Source organism: Medicago sativa, chromosome 3, assembly GCF_051527215.1.
Source record: "Medicago sativa cultivar Bolivia chromosome 3, Bolivia_mono, whole genome shotgun sequence".
In the NCBI taxonomy this organism is placed as follows: domain Eukaryota; kingdom Viridiplantae; phylum Streptophyta; class Magnoliopsida; order Fabales; family Fabaceae; genus Medicago; species Medicago sativa.
Window position 1 is genome coordinate 36,181,774 of NC_140751.1, and position 21,783 is coordinate 36,203,556.

At 36.0% G+C, this 21,783-nt stretch overlaps 2 non-coding genes and 1 pseudogene across 2 annotated transcripts; 1 reads left to right on the top strand and 2 right to left on the bottom strand.

Annotated features, from left to right (window-relative positions):
- The first annotated feature begins 524 nt into the window (after positions 1–524).
- On the top strand, positions 525–631 carry LOC146937390 (small nucleolar RNA R71). Its single transcript, XR_015033731.1, has one exon. It is a non-coding gene; the product is annotated as a small nucleolar RNA R71 (small nucleolar RNA).
- Positions 632–3,024: 2,393 nt separating this feature from the next.
- Positions 3,025–9,757, bottom strand: LOC146937391 (E3 ubiquitin-protein ligase RGLG4-like; annotated as a pseudogene).
- Positions 9,758–16,188: 6,431 nt separating this feature from the next.
- On the bottom strand, positions 16,189–16,295 carry LOC146937392 (small nucleolar RNA R71). Its single transcript, XR_015033826.1, has one exon. It is a non-coding gene; the product is annotated as a small nucleolar RNA R71 (small nucleolar RNA).
- Positions 16,296–21,783: the final 5,488 nt, after the last annotated feature.

Consider the following 21,783-nt stretch of genomic DNA (forward strand, 5'->3'; position numbering starts at 1 on the left):
TTGAGGGACTCTTTGGTTGTTTGCATAACTGAGTGATGTTGTTTGTTGTCCAAAAAGATTTTGAGGGGTTCGAAAAAAATTGGTTGTTTCTAAACCCTTGATTATATTGAGCATAGTTTACTTGCTCAGGACTTCTAACAGCACTACCTAGTTGGCAATCAATGCCAATATGGCCAAATACACCACAAATTTCACAAAAAGGAGATGCAGAAGAAGAAGAAGAAGAAGAAGAGATGACACTAACATTTATTTTTTGAAATTTTTGGGTTAATGCATCAATCTTAAAGGCAAGGTGATCATAGTTAGAGACTTCATACATACCTGCCTCCTTTTTGGAGGGTGAAGAATTAGTGATGGCTCTCTCGTCGGTCCACTTGTAGTGATTTTGAGCCATGTCTTCAATCAAGGCATATGCTTCTGTGTAATTCTTGTTCATTAAAGCTTCACCTGCAGCTGCATCAACATAAATTTTTGTGGTATACAATAGACCATTATAAAAAGTGTGAATAATAAGCCCCTTCTCTAAACCATGATGGGGACAAAGTCTAAGCATTTTTTTGAAACGCTCCCAAGCATCGTAAAGTGATTCTCCATCTTTTTGAGTGAATTGTGTGATTTGATTCCTTAATTGAATGGTTTTAAAATAGGGAAAGAATCGGGCAAGAAAAGCTTGCTGCATTTGATGCCATGAAGTGATAGAACCAATTTCCAATGAATGAAACCAAGCACTAGCTCTACCCCCTAAGGAAAAAGGAAAGAGGTGCAGCCTTACGGCCTCTTGGTTTGCATTCAAGGTTCCACTGAGTCTTAAAAAAGTTGAAATATGAAAATTCGGATCCTCAATGGGTGATCCGAAAAATTGATTTTGCTGCACTAAGTGAATAAGTGCAGGTTTTATTTCAAAATTTTTACCAACTGTTGGGAACACAATAACATCGTATGACGATATTATTTTGTGTTTCCAAGAAGTTACCGGTAAAAAGAAAGAAATATAAAAAGAAAAAAATAAAATAAAATAAAATAAAAAGATTTTTTTTTTAGTCTAATCGTTAAAAAAAAATTAATCAAATTGCAATAACTCCCCGGCAACGGCGCCAAAAACTTGATGGGACAAACCGCAAGTGCACAGTTTACCGATTTAGTAATAAAAAGATATCGTTCCGACAAGGAGTTATGAATTCAATTAACTTTTAACAACGATTAGAAAATGGTTTTGAGTTATAAAGTTTGGATTTTTAATAAAAGAAAATAATAAAAATAAAAAGAGCCTTGGGATTATTGGTTCATCATAATGACGAATCCTTCACAAACAAACCCTTAAACTTATAACTTTACGTTATTCTTAATTTATAAAGACAAGTTTCTCTTTAGCGTATCAAAGCTTCTCTCGAAGTCAGTGAGTGTATTCCTCCAACAACCACACCTATTCTCATGGGTGATTGCCTTTGGAACCCTTGAAGATCGAAACTTTATATGTCTCAAGCTTTGCTTGACTATCCTCATGATTCGCAATCCTTGTCTAAATTCACTTGTTCGAATATCAAAGCTCCGCGTTCGCTTTATGAATTGATATTTGAGATGATGAATTAACAATTATCAAACCCTCCGCGTTCGCTTCCACAGTTTGATAATGGTTAATTCATGTTAAAACGGTGAATTTAGATTAGAAATTAAGGTGTTATGTAGTTAAGGTTTAAGGCTTGGTTTGATTTGGATTTCGTCATTAGACTTATCCAACAATCTCAAGACAAAGAAGTCTACTCACTAACGTTCATTGTAGACATAGAAGAGAAGAAGAAGAAGAAGAACATAAAATAAAATAACAATAAAGTAAAAGTGAACTTTTATTCCAAGAACAAAAGATGAATATTTGTGATGGCTAGCTACTCTATTTATAGTTTACATTCGACTTAAAATCTAAGCAACTAATCACTAGAATGTTCCACAAGAAACTAATAGGTAGCTTGTCCGGAAAGCAAAAGCAGCAAAAGGACTAAAGTGGGGCGCGCCTCTTGTATATATTTGTACAAGATCTTCAAATTCTTTGCATAGGATATTTTTGTATGAGATATTCATATTTTTGTCCTTAATCCTTGCACCAGATATTTTTGTATAAGATCTTTTATATTTTTGGCACGAATTAGCTCCAATTCTCCTTTCTTTTGCTCCAAGACTCAATCCATCAAATATTCTTTCCTGAAATATAATAATATGCAATTGAAGTAAAATATTCAAAAAGGAAATAATATTAAAATAAAATAAAACTAAATCTAAATAAAACGATACTAAATATTCTAATAAAATAGACTAATTATTGACTCATCAGCATCAAGACTCATCAAATCCACCAGGGGTTCACCTAACCAATTATCGGTCCAGAAATGAATTCGATATCTCGTTCCAACAATCCACACAAATAGTTAATCAAAACTGTGCCAAATTGTACTTTAATGCCCGACTAAACCGAGGATTTAAAATAACGCATGCTTGGCTGCCCATTTGAGAAATAACGCTTCTTGAATAAAATAAGTGAATTTCATGATTCAATCTCTATTCATACAAGTAAGTGAATTTCATGAATTTCTTTATTGAAGAGTTTCTATTTATTGTTTGTTGGATGTAGTTTTTTCGTTTTATTCTGATATGTGTGTAACATATAGGGTAGATGTGATTTTAGATTAAGCAGGTATTGTAACACCCTTAAACCCCATATGCAATGATTAATAATGAATCAACTGATAATTACAAGGTTCAAGGTGCTACGTCTTCAATATTCCAAAACATGCATAATTCATTTTAAAGTTTCTGAAAACAGTCGCATCAAATTTATAAAATAAAACAACATAACACCAAGTCTCTACATCTCAAGGTATATCATCATACACATCATGGTTCTCGCAATAATCCAACGAAAGAAAATAAACAGAAATCCTGACAAAGTCCTAAATCAGAGCCTACAACTAGACTCCAAAAGCGAGCATAAAAACGAGGAAGCGTCAAGCTATCCCCGAGTAGTCACGACAATCATGCGTCCTCAATCCTGCACATCTACACCATCCAAATGAATGGCATAGGCAGAAATCCGCAAAAGGGTGAGAAATACTTAACATAGAAAATCATGAACATAAGAATAAATTCAAGGAAACAATTATCATATATTCAACAATTCAATATCTCAGATAATATTCCTATACGATTAGGCACATCAATTCTCAAATAGTAATTTCAAGATATATCAACTCTTTACATCATCACATTATCACCAATCCATTTCACATTATTCACAATTAATCACCATCATTACAAATGCATACATATCATCAAATATTCACATAGTCATGTATACTTAATATCGGATATGAATTCAAATAGGTTATTACTTGATACACACATTTTTATGGTACTATTGTAATACCTGAAAATTGTCAAAATCGCGTGCCGGAATTTTGTCATCAAACTTTTCCATGTCTTCCCAAGGTCCATCACCAACTCCAACCAGAACTATAGCAAGTGGATATTTACTGTATCATAAATAAGGAATGAACATTAATGTATATTAAGCACATGAAGTTGTTTTGAAATTATTGTAAAATCAGAACAATCGGAAAAAACAAATTCCGTCTTATTAGGCCCTAAGTAAATAATGAAGGAAAATGATATATGCAGCGAAATTTCACGCGAAATCATCCCCAGCCCATCCAACGTGTATTCCGGCCAGAAAAAACTTTAAGTGGTTAAATTTATTTCACTATGTAATGCAATCGTGAGACAATTGCTCACGATGCATAGCACTCTTCAATAAAGAAAGGTATGTGCATGGTTTGTAAATGACATTTAGTCCATCAAATTGACTATGTATACCTTGCATCAGCAATTGCTTTGATTGTCTTCTTTTCTTGAGGACTGAGTTCATTATCTACACTTTTTGTAACCTTAAAATCCAACAAATTCATATGTATTGACAATCATATGCAAACGGTTGAAGAAATTAGTTAAGGTAACATTTTGTATATATACCTGACCGTCTGCAATGATAACCAACACATGGAATTGGCCATGACTTTTCTCGACTATGTCTATAGCAGCCTCAATCACCGGAGCATAAGAAGTTGGTCCTTCGCACAAAATCCAATTATATTCCTTCAGTCGTGTATCTTAAAACAGATATTAGTATTGATTTATCTCGACGATATATCAAATAATTCTAGATGTGCATCAAAATTTAGAGACATGATCGAAATGCTATAAACTTTCAATCCAGTTATGGCTCTTGTATACATAGTTTTCAACACAAAAGCGGTCTACATCTAACTTTTACAACATAGTAAAAATGATTGATTGCAATAAGATTATAAGAATAACACTACAAAAAAAAAGTGAAGATGATATAATAATGACCTGAGAGTTTCGAGTTTGGAACTATGTTTTTGTAGCAAGCCAAAAGTTCTTCAAATCCATGGCCAGGTGAATGATCACTATGAAAGCTGAATACTTCTTAATCATGGGTGGTAGCTGTATTATAATGGTTAAAGTTGAGCCATAGCTTGAATTTCAAAAACCATTAATTACATTCTTTTTAAATATTCTACTCTAAGGATTAATTAGACCTTACCATCACCAAAGCCAAAGCATGGAATCAAGTCTTGCCAACAATTGATATGGCCTTCTCATAGGGGTTAGGTATATCTCCAATTGCATGCAGGCTTCTCTTATTGAATGAGACTTGGCCTACAATAAAAAAAGGGATGCATTGGCTTAATAACGGAACACTTTGAGCAAAAACAAAATATGTTCAAGCTGAAGTTATAATCAATGTTTTAAAAATCGAAACCATAAATTGACACTATCTATGGTCCACTTATAATTAATTTGAAGGTTTCAATCAAGGCTTCATCCTTATTTGAGCAGTTTAAAACAGTTATTTTAATTGTTCCCACGTTGATATTGATTGCTCCACACATCAAGTATTTTATTGGTGTGATTTTTAACGAATTCACAACACTTTTGAATAAAAATGAAACTAACACTTATTTTGAATAAAAAAATAAACTAACTAGGAGAACTTGAATCAAAATCATACAGTTTGTTCATGATAGTAGATTTGCCAACTAGGATGAGGTTCACTTGGCGGCTTTCGACACACTACACAACCTTCGTCAAACTTCTCCGCGTGCATGTGTGGCTATGAAGTTAAATTACGAAGTTTGAGGAATCAAGCTATTTGTTCTTTGCACACAATAAATAACACATCAAAAAAGTAGGCTCATGATGATATGGTATGCTAGTTGTGCAAAAGGCACTTTCACTTGTTCTCTACCTTTGTATAATGCATAACTACAACCATTGGTGGAATCTCTTATTACTTAAAGTTAACCCGTAAGCAATATTTTGCCCTAGATTTACCCTAATTTCTTTGCTTAATTTTACTATATTAACCCTATTTAATTTAAACAAAATGTTTGATTTCTGTGTCAAAAAAAAACTATGTTTGATTTCATCACACTTATGTAGCACCAATAAAAAAAATTAAAAGCTAACAAGCATTTAAGATGAATTCCATTTTGTTTCGTTAATGTTAGTTATTTTATTTGTTTATTGAAATGGATTTTCCTAAAAGCTATAATGGTATGAATGCTTAGTTGTTTCATTTGTAATGAGTAATGACTGAGTCAAGGTCAATCAATATAGGAGTTTTCGTCCCTCTATTTTTACTCAAACGCGGAATTGATCCCCCATTTCAAAATCACTCAGTTTTAGTCGTTCTTTTAGATTTTTAAACTTAAAAAAAATGGTACGACTTATATGTGAACTATGTTTTATTTTGGAATAATACGTTTTTCTTGGAAAGTATTATAGACAGACGAATTGGTGTCTTTTTAGTCAATAAGACCCGTGCGGAGCACGGGTCAATGGTCTAGTATCAATAATTGGGATTGTGGCTTGGGGCCTGGGAGTGTGCTCCTCCTCGAGGTCTTAGGTTCGATTCTCTCCGGTGCCAATTTAGGTGGGTTAATTTAGCTTCTTCAAAAATAAAAAAATTGGGATTGTGATAAAACAAGTACACGAAAGCCAAATTGTCTTAATTGATTTTTATAATCAAATGCTATGATTCTGCATTATACCCTCCAAAATGCAGCACTCGTTATGGCTAAAACAAGGACTACATTTTATTTATTTTTATATCCTTAGATTGTAAAGGAAAAAATTAAAATTAAAGGGGTATATTTGATTGATATTTAAAATATGTGCTGACATAAGTAAGAAAATAAAGTAATAGAGATATAGACGTACTTCCATGTTGAGGCATATATAGTTTTGATTTGGTGATGTTGTGGATGTTTCGTCTTCACAGGTCTTACACATTTTTATTGGTTAAACATTAAAAACATAACATCATGAGCTGATATGAAAAACCATGTAAAAAGAAAACAACGAAACAAATGTTAAATATGTAACACCCATACTAAACGTATCTAGAAAGTTTAGCATATGCATTAACTTGATACTGGATACATTAAAATTTACAACAATAAATCATCGAATGAATATTATATACAACAAATCACGTTCGTACAACCAACAATATAATACACCTCGTCCATACATAAAGAACACATCCTTGATATCCATGACATCCTGCAGCGGGTACGAACGAGCACTTGCTAAAATATCCATCCGGCTATGAGCTTGCATGCCAAACTATTTATTTGAAACAAATAAAGATTGGGATGATACATAATGTCTCAATGAGTTCTACCTAATCCTAAGCTATAGGTAACCTCGGGGGAAACCTATGGTCACCACGTGTCTACAATACAACCTGACGGTTGATTATACGTGTGTGGTCATGCTTGCCTAGACGGTCGTGCATACTAGATCAGTTGTAGGTTCATCTTGACTTGTCATATAGGTTTTGCTTACATCATACGTGTCATGGCGGTCAAGGGATCCTAGGACCGCTAACTCAAGATACGTTAAACGCATCAAAACTTAACATGCTTATACATGACACGATCCTAAACCGGACGATTGGGGAAACCTAAGATGGTCATCGGTATAACATTCATAACTTGCTCTATTTCATAAAATTGTACATGTCTAACATCATTTCGTAATCATGCATTCATATCATATCATACATAGCCATATTCTTTCATTCATTCATTCATTAGGTTAGATGTTAGCGTTGACCAAACATTGTTATCTTGATTCATTTTATGGAGATCCCCGGGTAGAGTAACCCCGAGTACAATCCCATACATGACCGATGAAAACCTAGCTAAGGCACATCGGACTCCCTCAGTGACGTGCGGGCCTACCTTGCGGAGCGTATCCCGTTCTCCTTGGAGAACCTCTCGTATCCCCCTTGGCGTGGATAACGGAAAGACACGACACCTACATCTTACATTATATCCTCAGTGACGTGCGGGCCCCCTTGCGGAGCTTATTCCGTTCCCTTGGCGAGAACCCCTTGAGATCCCAACCTTGCGTGGATCACAAGAGACACGACACCTACATGTTACATTATAGTCTTGGTCTTATTCATTCATGAAAGGTTAAACCTATACATGCTTACTCATTTACCTCGGATCCTTGATCGATCCGATTAGCGGTAAACTACATACTTGTTCATACTTATTCATATGTGAAAGAATTAAATTATCAATTCACGGATTAACATGCTTGAATATTCATTCTTGTTCATGTGCGAAGAGAATACACTAAACACTTTGCGTCTTAACATACATAGATTTCATGCTTAACATTCTAGTTCTTGACCAACTATGTCGAGGCTCTACATTCATTCCCTTCCTTAGTTCATTGCTACCCGAACAATCATGCTTAAACTCTCTTATGCCATTCTTGATGCATATGTTAATTTGGCCATGATTTTCATTTCAAGAATCGTTTGATTTTATGTGCATTGATTAGATGTTGTTTAGGGGTTATAAAGTTGGAAAACATCGTAAGGAAAGGCTTCGAAATGCACTACGGCCCCTTAACAAGCCAACAAGCCATAAGAATGTGGGAGATGGCAGAACCAACTCACCTATGGCGTGTTGCTGTTCTGGGGAAACTCGCTATAAGCGAGTTTTAGGCTTATGGCGAGTTTCTTCGGGACTGTAGTGCATATTTTGTATTTTTGACCCAAACATCATCCAATCTGATCCTGTAATGCATCATACACATCCAACAACTTATATAACCATCATAAAACATCTTACATGGCAATTTTAACATAAACATAAAAAGATCAAAGGCAAGGGTACTAAAATCATACTTTCCTAAACTTAACATAATTCATGTTTTCTTCATAAGATTGTACAAACCCATATGTAGGTAATCTATCTATAGAACTCACCTTAACATAATCTTGCAATTTCTTCAAGCTCCAAACTTCTTAGCTTCAAACCCTAGCTCCAAGTTCCTCAAATCACACTTCAAAACCACACTAAATCCTCTTCTTCTTGATGTTTCTTGTCCATGAAGCTTCAATGATCCATGCTTGATTACCAATTACATAAAACTTGATTGCTTGAAGATGGAAGGATGGGGGCAGTTTCTAGAGAGAAGGAGGAGAGAATTTCATTTCTCAAAACCTAGAGAGAGAAAGAGCAATTCCAAATGAAATATTTTGGGCCAATTTCACTTAAATACCCTTTTTGTGTAAAAGTACCATTATGCCCTTCGCCTTAAACGTGTTTATACCGACACTAATACTTAACTCGTGCTTGACTGATGTCGTTGATAAACATTCTCCGTCATACTTACTTTCCTTGAACATTTGTCCTCTGGCACGTTTGACTGGTAATATTCCAATACTGACGAGTGGGATATTACAAACAATGTTAAATATGCCAGTCTAAGATAAAGTGCAACTAACAATGTTAATCAATAAAGTGTTCATATTGACTACTTGCAAGATTAAGTATACTCCCTACGATGACTCTCCCACTTTTGATACCTAAAAAGACTTACTTTTGTGGTCCAAACAATTACATATCAGAGACTCACCAAATAAAGTGGATGTGGTTGTAACGCCCTCTTTGTTATTTAATTATTTTTCTTGAAATAGAGTCGAATTATATAATTTATTTAATTATGCTGGTATTTTATTGGGTGGTTTTATTATTTATTAGACTATATTTAGTAGAGAATTGTAATTATTAGAATAAGTAGATTTGGGGGTTGAAATAGAAAGGAGAGAGTTATTGGGCCTAATTAGATTTAAGAAGAGAAGTTAGTATTATAAATAGAGGAGATATTAGGTTGAAAGAGGAACAGATACAAAGACAAGGATTTGGAGAAAACAAGGTTTAGAGAGAAAACAACAAGAGGAGAGAAGAACCAAGAGAGGAGGCTGCCAATCGGTAATTCTAAGGTAAGGGTGAGACTAACATTCAGTATTATTAAGTCTGTAATTCTGATAATTAGATTTAACATGTTGTAGGTTGAGTTTGTGAGAATTTGAGAATTAGGGTTTGAAGTTGTTATAGGTTGTTAGTTGAATAAGAGTCTATCAAATTCATGTCCAGTTGGTGTTCAGTTCATAGAATAATCATAGGTAGAGTTTTCTATCAATTTTAGAATTTGGGTTGATGAAGATTGGGATTTAAGAGTGATTCTTAAGTGAAAAACGTATTGTTAAATTGATTTTTGAACTACTGAAAGCCCAAAATCGGCCACCGAATTGCGAAAACCGGCCACCAATTTCTGATCTGAATTTCCAGGCCCCCGATTTGTCAAAATCGGCCATCGATTTTTCTATCGGGCCAATCTAGAAAACATTCACATTTTTCATCCTTTTCCGTTTTGATTTTGCCTTCGGTGTAAACATGAAATTTTAGATAATTGTGTTAGCTTTCTAATGGTCTTGGTTTGGCTCAAAAATAATTTTTTAGATTTTGAGTTATGATGAAAATACTCCAAGTGGGTCTTAGTAAAACTTTATGAAAATTCGGCATAACTATTTCTAAGTTAAACCAAAACTTATGGATTGTCTCCAAACTTCAAAGCTTGTGTACTATGAGTTTAGTTAAGGTGTTAAGAGTATTTAACCTATGTTGTGATGAGTCTAACTAGTGGTAGGCTGCCTTGAATTGTTGCCTTGCGAAACTTTCGCACGTGTAGTCATGAGACGACCTTGGGGTAGGAATGAAAGTTATTTATGATGTTAGAAGCTGTCCAAAAAGCCTGAATTAAGATGATTAATATTATTAGTAATGTGATGTTGTTAAATATGTACTATATGTATTATTTACGATGTTTATGTTGATGTGGTTCATTCTTTAATGATGATATGATACATAAGAACTGTTATATGCTGCCTATGTTGTTGTTCTGCTGTTGTCGACTATTAATGTCAAAAAGTTGTAAATGTCGGTCTAAGTTGTAAAGTTGTAAGATGTCATCCAAATTATTGGAGTCATATAAGATGTTCATGATGTTCAATATGTTTAAGATGTAATATGTTGAGTCCATGCATACTCATTCAAATTTGAGGGCTTGATGCCCTAGAGCTTTTGCTCAAACATGTTGGGGGCTTGATGCCCTGGAGCCTTTTTACGCTCAAATATGTTAGGGGCTTGATGCCTTGGAGCTTTTTGCTCAAATATCTTGGGAGCTTGATGCCCTAGAGCCTTTTTACGATCAAATATGTTGGGGGCTTGATGCCCTGATTGGTACCACATGCATTTGCATTGTCAAGATGATTTAAGATATTAAGAGTTGCATAGTCGAGTTGAAGTTGCATAGTCGAGTCAAAGTCGTCAAGTTGTTAAAGATTAATTTACGAAGTTGATTATGAAGTTGATGTTGATGATTGATTATGAAGTTGATGTTGATGATTGATTATGAAGTTGATGTCGATGATTAATATGAAGTTGTTTATGATGATGATATGATGTTACATGATTATTGTTATGATATGTGGATGATGTTTATGTTGTTAAATGTAATTGATGAATTATATGCTTAATATCGTTGTTTGTGAAATCTCACCCCTTCTGCTTGAAAATGTTGCTCTTCGTATGGGTAACTTGCAGGTAACCAAGACTAGTTGCGGTCGTGAGTGGACTCCTCACAAGTGTGTGTCTTAGGTGCTCTGATACGTAACAGGATGGGAATTTTGTCATTGTTTTCTGTTCCTTACGTATTACCTTATGAATTTTTCCAAGAGCTATTGTTGAACCAAGATATTATGAGATTTTATGTTGAGGCCCTTGTGCCAAAGATTATGTTCAAGTTGTTGAAACTATTCCGCTGCGAAGTTTAAAATAATTATGTTGTTGGATTTTGAAGGATAAATATTTATTTATTCAGTTTATGATTTTAAGAAAAGAATGTGACATTCCGTTATGATTGAGAAACTCTGATTTTTATTATGAAATTTTTATGTTGGGAAAACGGGGTGTTACGTGGTCATACACAATTGCTGTTACATAATTCAGGTTGAAACCTAACAAAATACAAACAAAAAAAAACAGCAAAATCATCAAAAATAAAACGGCGCCCACACAGCTCCAAATTCATCATTATTTGCCAACTTTTTTGGTTTTGGAGCCGTAACTTCTTTGGTTCTGTAGGTCTCTTTTGGAACACCATTCTTTGAGATCTTATTTTTTTGGAGAGGAAGCTTGATGTTCTTCTTCTTCTTCTTCTTCTTCTTCTTCTTCTTCTTCTTCTTATCAATAGGCTCCCAACACAAGATGGTGCAAAATAGTGCAAAGCCAACCAATAAATATACAACATTATGAAAGCCAGCAGAAGAAAAACTCAGAAAGAAACACAAACTGGAAAGAATGCCAAATAACAAGGCCCCACGCAAAGCAATCTTGTTCATCATCCTTGTATCCTCGAATATGAATCTGAACATCAGTAGGTAAAACCAGAGAGAGAGGGAAAGTAAGGGAGAAGAATAAAAGAGAGATTTTGGCTTGTTTTTCTAGGGTTTTGAATAATGATGATTGTTGTAACAGCCCGATTTTCGCTAGATTTATTTTATTATTTATTTATGTGTGTTATATGTGCTCTTATGTGATTATTTGCCTCTGTGTGTATTTTTGGTCGGGAATTGTAGAATTCGGTGTTAGGAGGGTATAATAGTCATTTTAGACTTAGGGGTATTTTGGTCATTTTGAGGGTAGGGGTAATTTTGTAATTTTCGCTGAGGATTGTTTTAGTGCTTAGTGAGAGTTGTTATTTTACTAAGTTAGTAGAGAGAGTGTAGTAATTATTTTATTACCGGTAGTTGACCGTTGTTATTACCTTTTTCCGTTAAGTGAGTAGTAACATTTTGGGTTAGAATAGAAATGGGTTAGGCCCATTAAGGCATTGTGAGTTGAGCCCAATTAGGTGAGACCAATTTAAACACGTGTGTTAGTAGAGAAATAGGGTTTTTACCAACATTTGCCATTTGGGAAGAGATAGAGGCAAGAGAAGAGAAAGGGGTTTGAAGGAGGAAAGCTAGAGAGAGCTAAAGGAAGGTAGAATTCAAGGGGATTGGAGCTAAAGTGAAGCCCTAGCTTGATTTTGTGAAGAATTAAGGTAATGGGGTTAGTCTTTAATCATAATCACTTAGTTGTAGCTTCTACCCTAATTCTTTACTTAAGTGCTTATTTGAATAATTGATTATTGTGGAATTAATTGGTAAATTCGTTCTTATGTTGTGATGCAATGTTTGGGTATGTAAATTGAATGTTAATTGAGTTGTTGATGATGAAATTACAAGCTTAAATCATGTACATATGTATGCTTTGTGTTTTTCCCAAAAATTGATGATATGAGATGTTGTTGTTGATGAATTGTGATGAATTCGTGATTGGTTGTTGTTGTTGATGTTGTGAGGTGTTGTTGTTGATGTTAGAAACCTAGGGTAATCATAATCTTTGACGTTGTTATGAACTTGTGTTGTTCTTGAGGTTTTCATAAAAAATGGGTTGATAATGAAGAAGTTTGATTTTGATGATGTTGAACGAGTTAAGAAGATTGTTAGAATGGTTAGGATGGTATGATTTTCTGTTTTAATCACTTGGTTTTGGAGAGAAATCATTTTCGGAAGAAAATGGGTTTTTAAGTAAAAGTCATTTTAAGAGCTTTTGCAAAATAAGTCATTTTGGGATGAGTTTGATTAAGTTGTTTTAATGTTGAAATGTCAAGTTTTCAAGTGTGGTTTGTATGGTCTAAGTGTTAGGAATGCATTGGCGAAAACGGAACTGAAATCGGATTCGAAAATAAGATTTTATGCACGAAAACGTAAAAATGCATTTTGTTGTAGTGGTGGAATGACACGACCGTGTGTCTGGATGACACGACCGTGTCAGAGTCTCCTGTAAGGGATGACACGACCGTGTGTCTTGATGACGCGACCTTGTCAGTTCTGCATAATCCCAAAACCTTGTTTTTTTGTATTTATGTGTACTTTTAAGCATACCAATGGATTCCAAACACCTAACCTTATTCAATCAATTTATAATTAAGTTTCTAAGAGTATCATAGCTTGGGTCTAACTTGGTTTTGTTTTGGAAATGAATTGGTTTTGCAAAATGATACCAAGGGACGAACTTTGTGATTTTTATGATTTCGTCGTGTTTGGCCGGTGAAACACCAAGGTATCCTCTACTGCACTCATATGTGGCCTAGAGGTATGCTTAGTTGAGGCATTGGAACTTGTTTACTTGGTTTTGGCTTAAAAGCTCAATTATTTCTAATGTTGTGATTTTGAGAGACGAACTTTGTTGAAAATGGTTCTTTTAAACCGATTACCTTATAAATCTTTCATGAATGGTTTTATATGATTAATTGAGGATAGGTGGATGATTGTTGAAGGTTGAATATGATGTTTATCATAATGTGTTGTATTTTCTCCATTAATTGAATTGTGAGAAATGGTAAGGAGTTGTTGAACTATATGATATAATTGATGTTGATGTATGTTGATAATTATGATGATGATGATGTTGTTGGTTGTTAATGAATATGATGATTATTATGTTGATGATGGTGTGGTGATGGCTCTTAATTGAATTATGATTTGATTGATTGTGTGGACGTAAATACTTTATAATGCAACTGTTGTTGAGTTGATTAATGTAAAAGGAGATGGACTTTTACATTGTTGTTGGTGATATGTTTGTTGGAGTTTTGCATTATTGGGTCTTTACTTGTATGTCCATGCATCATAATCATATTGATTCATATGTTGAAATGTAAAAGGAGATGGACTTTTACATAGGTGAATTGTAAGAGGAGATGGACTCTTACTGTAAGAGGATATGGACTGATGACATGCTGTCATTACGTAATTTTTAGGACTTATTTTGACATTTTGATAGAGTTCTAAGCAACATTAAGTGTCCAGGAGCAGTTAAAAGCAACAAATTTGGAAGAACTGGATTGAAGCCAATCGTACTGCGATTCTCTAATCGCAATGCGATTTCTTGAAGTCAGAGAGCATGTTTTTCAAGAAGCTGGATCGTAATACGATCCAGCCAATCGTGATATGATTTCAAGAAGGGCTTTTAAGGAAATTAGGGTTCAAAGAAGCCATCGTGGTACGATTTGCAAATCGCAATGCGATTATGGGCGATCCAGAAGTTGCCTATTTAAGCCCAACTTACTCTCAAACATAAGGATTACGATTTTGGAGAGCTAAAGTGCGATTTTAACACCCAGAAGGCTGCAGCGGAGAGGATTTCATCATCTCTAACCCAGTTTATGTATGTTTTAATTCTTCCATTGATTATGCTATTTGTAAACTCAATTATGAGTAGCTAAATCTCTTAGAGATTAGGTCGGAGATGAACCTATGTAGCCCTAATTGATCATATGTTGCTGTGAAACTCTATTGTTTATTAATGAATTTCTAGTCTTTATTCAATTCAATTGTTCTTAATGCTTTTTATATCCTGATCAAATATAAACATGATTTTGTGAGATCGAATGACTACTGACCATAGCTTTCGACTTAGACCTAATTGAATTGTTCTGATAAACATGGTTAGTCTAGGAATAGATAATCGTTTGTTAGTGATATTAGGTTAACGTTTATAAAACCTTCAAGGATTATTAGACCACCTAAGGAATTAGGGGCTGTAGTTTAAGAAGAGGGTCCTAACTCAAGGGATTGATTAGGGCTAATTTGTTAACTATCGTGAAACTAGAAAATCATTAGTAATAATAGGTGCAGTAACCAATTAGGGGAAACATAGAGGATTCGAAGACCTGATCTCATCTCTCTCCATATTTTCTTAATCAAATCTTATTCTTTTAATTGATTTCTTAAAATCAAACCAAATCTACTGCCTAGTGGCAAAACAAAATAAACTTTTATATATTCTATTTTTATAACGCAATTGAATTATTGAAGTTAAAAACAGTCCTCGTGGGATCGATATTTTTACTACTTCGATAGTATTTGGTGCACTTGCCAGAGATCTATCAAGTTTTTGGCGCCGTTGCCGGGGACTGTTGAATTATTTCAACAAGGCAATTACGTTATAATTTAGGGTTTTTGCAATTTAATTTTCTGTTTTTAATTTTTATTTTTCTGCTTTCATATTCACTTGATTACTTTGCGTTGTGCAGTGCTACTAAGGTATTTTGCTGTTTATGCGAGGTAAACAGAGCTCAGACGACTTAGAGTACGATCCAGAAATTGAAAGAACTGATAGAGCACTTCGGAAAGCTGTCCGGTCGCAAAGGTTAGCTCAGTCTGTTCCACCGGGTGTTCGAGAACAAATATCGGAGCCACTCTCAACTGAATCTGAAACGATCTCTTCTCCTAAATCTGCAACTATGGAAGGAGAAGGAGTTGTACCACCGAGACCTAAGCTAGGAGACTACGGGTTAGCCACTCATCGCGGTCAACTGACCCATACTTTTCAACCAGCTAACCCTGTAGCTTTCGACATCAAGACAACTGTCCTCAACGGTTTGAGGGACAAGCAATTCGATGGGACTGAAGCTATGAGTCCTCATGAACACTTGAGCCGCTTTGCTGAAACCTGCGAGTTTTGTGTGCAACCAGCCACCGTGACTGAAGCACAAAAGAAACTAAGGCTATTTCCTTTCACCTTGACGGGAAGAGCAAAAGATTGGTTGCTAACAATACCAAACGAGACTGTCCAAACATGGGAAGAATTAGAGCTGAAGTTCTTGGAGAAATATTTCCCTATGTCTAAGTATTGGGACAAGAAGATGGAGATCTCTAACTTCAAGCAAGGAGAAGGTGAATCATTGTATGATGCTTGGGAGCGATTTAACTTAGTTCTTAAGAGATGCCCGAATCATGAGTTCACCGAGAAACAATACCTCCAAATCTTCACTGAGGGGGTAACACCAAATACTAGAATGTTCTTAGATGCTTCCGCGGGAGGTAGTCTCAAGAGCAAAACTGATCATGAAGTCCAAGCTTTAATTGAGAACATGGCTGGAAATGAGTATCGGGCTGAAGCTAAGAAGAAAGAAAGAGGAGTGTTTGGGGTAAGTGAGCAAACTGCTATCCTTGCTAACCAAGCAGCTATGAACAAACAAATCGAAGCTCTAACTAAGGAGTTTCAAGGCTTCACTTTGGCTCATAAGCAACAACAAGTAGCTGCAATCAAATGTGACTTATGTGGTGAAGAACATCCCAATGGTGAATGTGTTCCAGAAGGATCAAGTGAAGAAGCTAACTTCATGGGAGGTTATCAAAGGCAGAATCAATACTACAATTCAGGCATCAATAAGCATCCAAATCTAAGCTACTCAAATAACAATGCTTTGAACTCTCAGATGCTCACTCCTCCTCAACAACAACAAAGGAAGCCATCAGCTCTTGAGGAAACTATGATGAACTTAATGAAGATGACTCAAGGCAACTTTGAAGAGATGAAGAAGAGTCAAGAAGCTGAAAGAAAGAACAATGAAGCTTCTAGGAAGATGCTTGAAACTCAACTGGGGCAATTAGCTAAGCAATTGGCTGAACAAAACAAAGGCGGATTCTCAGGTAACACTAAAGACAACCCTAAGAATGAGTCTTGTAATGCTATTGAATCGAGGAGCAAAAAGGTTTTGACACCTTTAGTTCCAAAAGCTCCAAAGAAGGGTGATGATGTAGTTGAGGTGGAGGAGAATGATGTAGTTGAAAAAAATGATGAGGGTGTAGTTGAAAAAGAAAATGATCATGGAGTAGTTGAAAACGAAAGGAAGAAAAAAATAGAGGGAGAAAAAAGTGAGAAGTTAATTGATGAAGATTCAATCTTGAGGAAGACGAAGAGTCAAATATTGAAGGATGGAGACAAACCACAGGTTATTCCATCATATGTGAAGCTTCCATATCCTCACCTTTCGAAGAAGAAAGAAAAGGATGAAGGTCAATTCAAGAAGTTCATGCAACTTTTCTCACAACTTCAGGTGAATATTCCTTTCGGCGAAGCTCTTGATCAAATGCAGTTATATGCTAAGTTCATGAAAGACTTGTTGACTAAACGAAGGAAGCCTAAGGATGATGAGAACATTGCACTTTCTGAAAATTGTAGTGCTATTCTTCAAAAGAAGCTGCCACCTAAGCTGAAGGATCTTGGTGCTTTTACTATCCCTTGTTCAATTGGACCGGTAGACATTGGAAGAGCTTTATGTGACTTGGGAGCAAGTATAAACCTGATGCCTCTTTCAATAATGAAGAAGCTTAAGTGTGGGGAACCAAAACCAACAAGAATGACCATTACTTTAGCTGATCGGTCAATCTCTTATCCTTTTGGTATACTTGAAGAAATGCTAGTCAAGGTTAATGACTTGGTATTTCCGGTAGATTTTGTGATCTTAGACATGGCTGAAGATGAAGAAATGTCACTCATTCTAGGAAGACCTTTCCTTGCAACGGGTCGTGCTTTGATTGATGTTGAACGTGGAGAGTTAATGTTGAGATTCCATAAGGAGCAGGTAGTTTTCAATATCTTTGAGATCATGAAGCACCAAGATGAAAATCCCAAGTGTTACCGGATTGAGGTTGTTGAAGAAACAGTCGTAGATCATTCTCTTGAATCTCAACCTATTCAACCTATGGAAGGAGAAATTGTTAAGTCTGAAAAAATGGTTGAAGATGTTGGGATGAAAGAGTGTGTTAAGCAACTGGAAGCAAGCACATAAATTAGGCAACAACAATCATCAGGAGACATCCTTGACAACAAGGATGGGGGATTGGAAACTTGGAACCATATGCCTAAGACTACTTTCACTAATCCTTGTGGTGTATTTGCTTATAAGAAGATCCCATTTGGAATGCGTAATGGGCCGGCTACTTTTCAATGGTGTGTGCTTTCAATTCTCTCTGATACTTTAGAAAGAGTTAGGAGGTACTGTGACCAAGGGTTGGCAAGGAACAAGCTTTCTGATGAAACTATGGGGCTGAGGAAGTCTGGTACACAAGAAACCTTAAAAGGTAAAGAACGATAGTTGAAACTGCACCATGAAGGTGGACTCCCAAGCAAGGAAAAGGGAGAAATGTCACAGGATCCTTAGGGGTCGTCATCAGTCAAGCTAGTGACGATAAAGAAGCGCTGGATGGGAGGCAACCCACTGATTTATTTTCAGGTATAATTTATTGCTTTCATCTTTTAAATTTTTCTTTTACAACAAAACACAAAACTGGCAGAGGATTTTCTTTAAAAATTTCAAAAATGTGTGCAAGCCCTGCCAGGAAGATTGTAATGCAATACTGATGTTGCATCACAATCTCCTTTTCAAAGAATAATTATTTTTCAAAAGTAGAAGTCCAGAAAAAAATTTCAAATTTTAAAATATCATCATTCTGACTTCACAAAATCGCATTACGATTGTACAATCGTAATACGATGGTGAAGTCAAACACCTGGACTTTGACTTTTGAAATCGTATTACGATTGGGGTATCGTAATACGATCATTGGAAAAATTTTGCACCCTTTCTGTTTCAGATAAATCGCACTACGATGGGACTAATCGCAATACGATGGGGACAAGAATTTGAAAAGAATAACCGTTACAAACTGCAATCGTATTACGATGGACCAATCGCAGTACGATTCTATCAGGTTCTATAAAAGCCCAGCAGTTGCAAGCACAACCCACTCGACCATTTTCCTAGTGTTACTCTGCCCAAATTTCTCCAGAAAACCCTGACCACGAAATTCATCCATTTTCTACCAATTTTTCATCTTCCTAACACTTCCCAACATCAATTCATTCAACAACCTTCATTTTCATCCACATAATCCAACCAATTCATCCTACCCTTTTCACTAAATCCTCCAACTTTCATCAATGGCACCCAAACAACAACAACCCTCCAAACCATTGACCCGTCAACAATCCAAACCCAAGAAAACAACCACCCAACCTTCATCTAGCCAAAACAAACGCAAACGAACCCCTGTTCCACCATCCAATGTTAACCGTTTCATTTCCGATGATGCTCGTGCATGGTTTGATTACTGCAAGGGTTTCGAGGTTGTAGGGGAGAGGCAATTTGATGTGGTGAATCTCACGAAATACCCCATTTTTGACACAATGCTTCGTGAGAGAGGATGGGAAGAATTGAATAACATGGTACCGGAAGAGAATAACAAGTCTGTTGTGATGGAGTTCTATTCAAACGCTCATTTCATGGAAACGAAATATCAGTCGTATGTGCGAGGGAAGGTCATAGATTTTAGTCCTGATACAATCAACAACTTGCTTGGGTTGGTTGCTCCTGAAGAGTGTGCTGTTCGAAGGTTGGAGAGGGAAGAAAAAAGTTGGGGTGATAATCGATGGGCTGAGTTGCTTGCCCAAATGTGTAGACCAGGGGCGACATGGAAGAAAGCCCGGATGTTGACTTATGCTGAGTTCTTGCCCATTCCAAAGGTGTGGGCCTCTTTTGTTATTCAGACGCTTGAGAGCACATCTTGCTCTTCTGAGATTCCTCTCAAGCGAGTACTCACTGTTTCTGCCATTCTTGATCAACAACAAATTAATGTTGGTGAACTCATCGCCAACAACATTCATATGTTCGCAAAGGGTAGCAAGTCGGTCTATGGGCATGGGAGCATGATTAATTGGCTATGTGAAAAGAAGCTGGTGCAAGAATTTGAGGGTGATTTGCATACTCCGACCACTAAGCCTATCACGGACAAGACTATGGATGTCTTGATGAAGAAATATGCTGAGTATATGCAAAGGAGAAGTGGTGAACCTGAAGCACCACCACCGCAGCAGCCACCACAAATGGAGCATGGAGAGGGTAGTAGTCAGCATGGTTCTTACCCTCCAGTTCATCCTATGGTTCTAGAGTATATGTTCAGTTCTGCTAACTGGATGAATGAGACCTCTGATCTCATGTGGGTTAACCGTCCGAGGTTCTCCGCTGAGTTTGCTGCAGAGGCACAGATACATAGGAGGCCTATCACCGGGTCTTATGAGAGGTTTGACAAGTCTAGGGAGTCTATGGATGCTTACTTTGATCGCCAGGAGCGATATGCTGCTTTCATGAAGAAGGAGATCACTGATGATTTCGAGGCAGGAGAGAAGGCAGATGCTGATGACTTCTTTGATGGGATACCCGGGACTGGTGGTGATGATGATGTGGATATGGGACTGGATCACTGAGGGTCCAGCTTTGCTTGTGTTATTGTTTTGTTGTAATTTCTATTTTCTGTTGAACATTTTTATTTAATTCCGTATTGTTTTTAATTTCTTGTATTGTCAAAGTCCATTGAACTTATTTCCCTATTGTAATTGTTCCTGCACTTGTTTATTATTGACGAATTTGTTTGTTATGTGACCTATTCCAGTTTAGTAACAGTTGTTTGATGAAACAGTATTCCAAAAGTTCTAAAGGAGGAGTGACTTGGTATTTCAAAGGCGAAGTGTACGGCAGTAAAGATAGGTAGTCACAACTCCCAGAAATCTCAGCCATAAGGTTCATTGCCAAATTTTGTTTTTCAATTTACATATATTAGAATATTCCATGCATCTACATTTCTAGAACTTGCGATTTTTCTCTACTGTTGATTGATCTTTGTCATTAGCACACTGAGGCAAAAGTGCTTGGTCCTGTGAGCCTTTTGAAGCCTACCCTAATTATAATTGTTATATATTATCCATTTCTTAGCCAATTTGAGCCGGTAGGATTAGAACTTTTTGTTCGGTGACAAACTACAGTACAAGCCTAGAGACCTTTAGGACTTGTCCCTTAATGTATTTTCTGAGTTAAGGCATTATAGGATGTTGCTAAAGATTAAGTTTGGGGTTGCTATTGGAATTTACAACCAATTAAGTTTGGGGTGGGGGTACTAGAGAATAAGAGAACAAAAATGAAAGAAAAAGAAATTGTCATGCAAAATACACACAAAAATGGTGTATGAAAAAAAATATATGATGAAAATGAAATGATGAAAAGAAAGGGACAAAACACATTGAAAATCCGAGTAACTTCAAACTCGATTGTCCCTACTGTTGAAAATATTCTCTAGTACCTTTACATTGATTGTTGTTTCATAAGGTGAATGAATGATGGATTGAATTTTGTGCTTAACTTTCGTAGGAATGCCTAACTCAAATTTTGTGTAGCCTACTTATCCAAATATATCCCACCTTTCACCTAAGCCCCGTTATAACCCTGAAGACCTCAAAAGTGTGTAATGATATTGACTTTGATTGATATTTAGAAACTTTTCAAGCGTATGGTAATATGTAGACCTGCATGTCGACTGGTAGAACCCTATTTCAAATTGATGCGAGGAGTTGTGAATTGGTGGATGCGAACAAGTCAGACTAGCTCATCTTT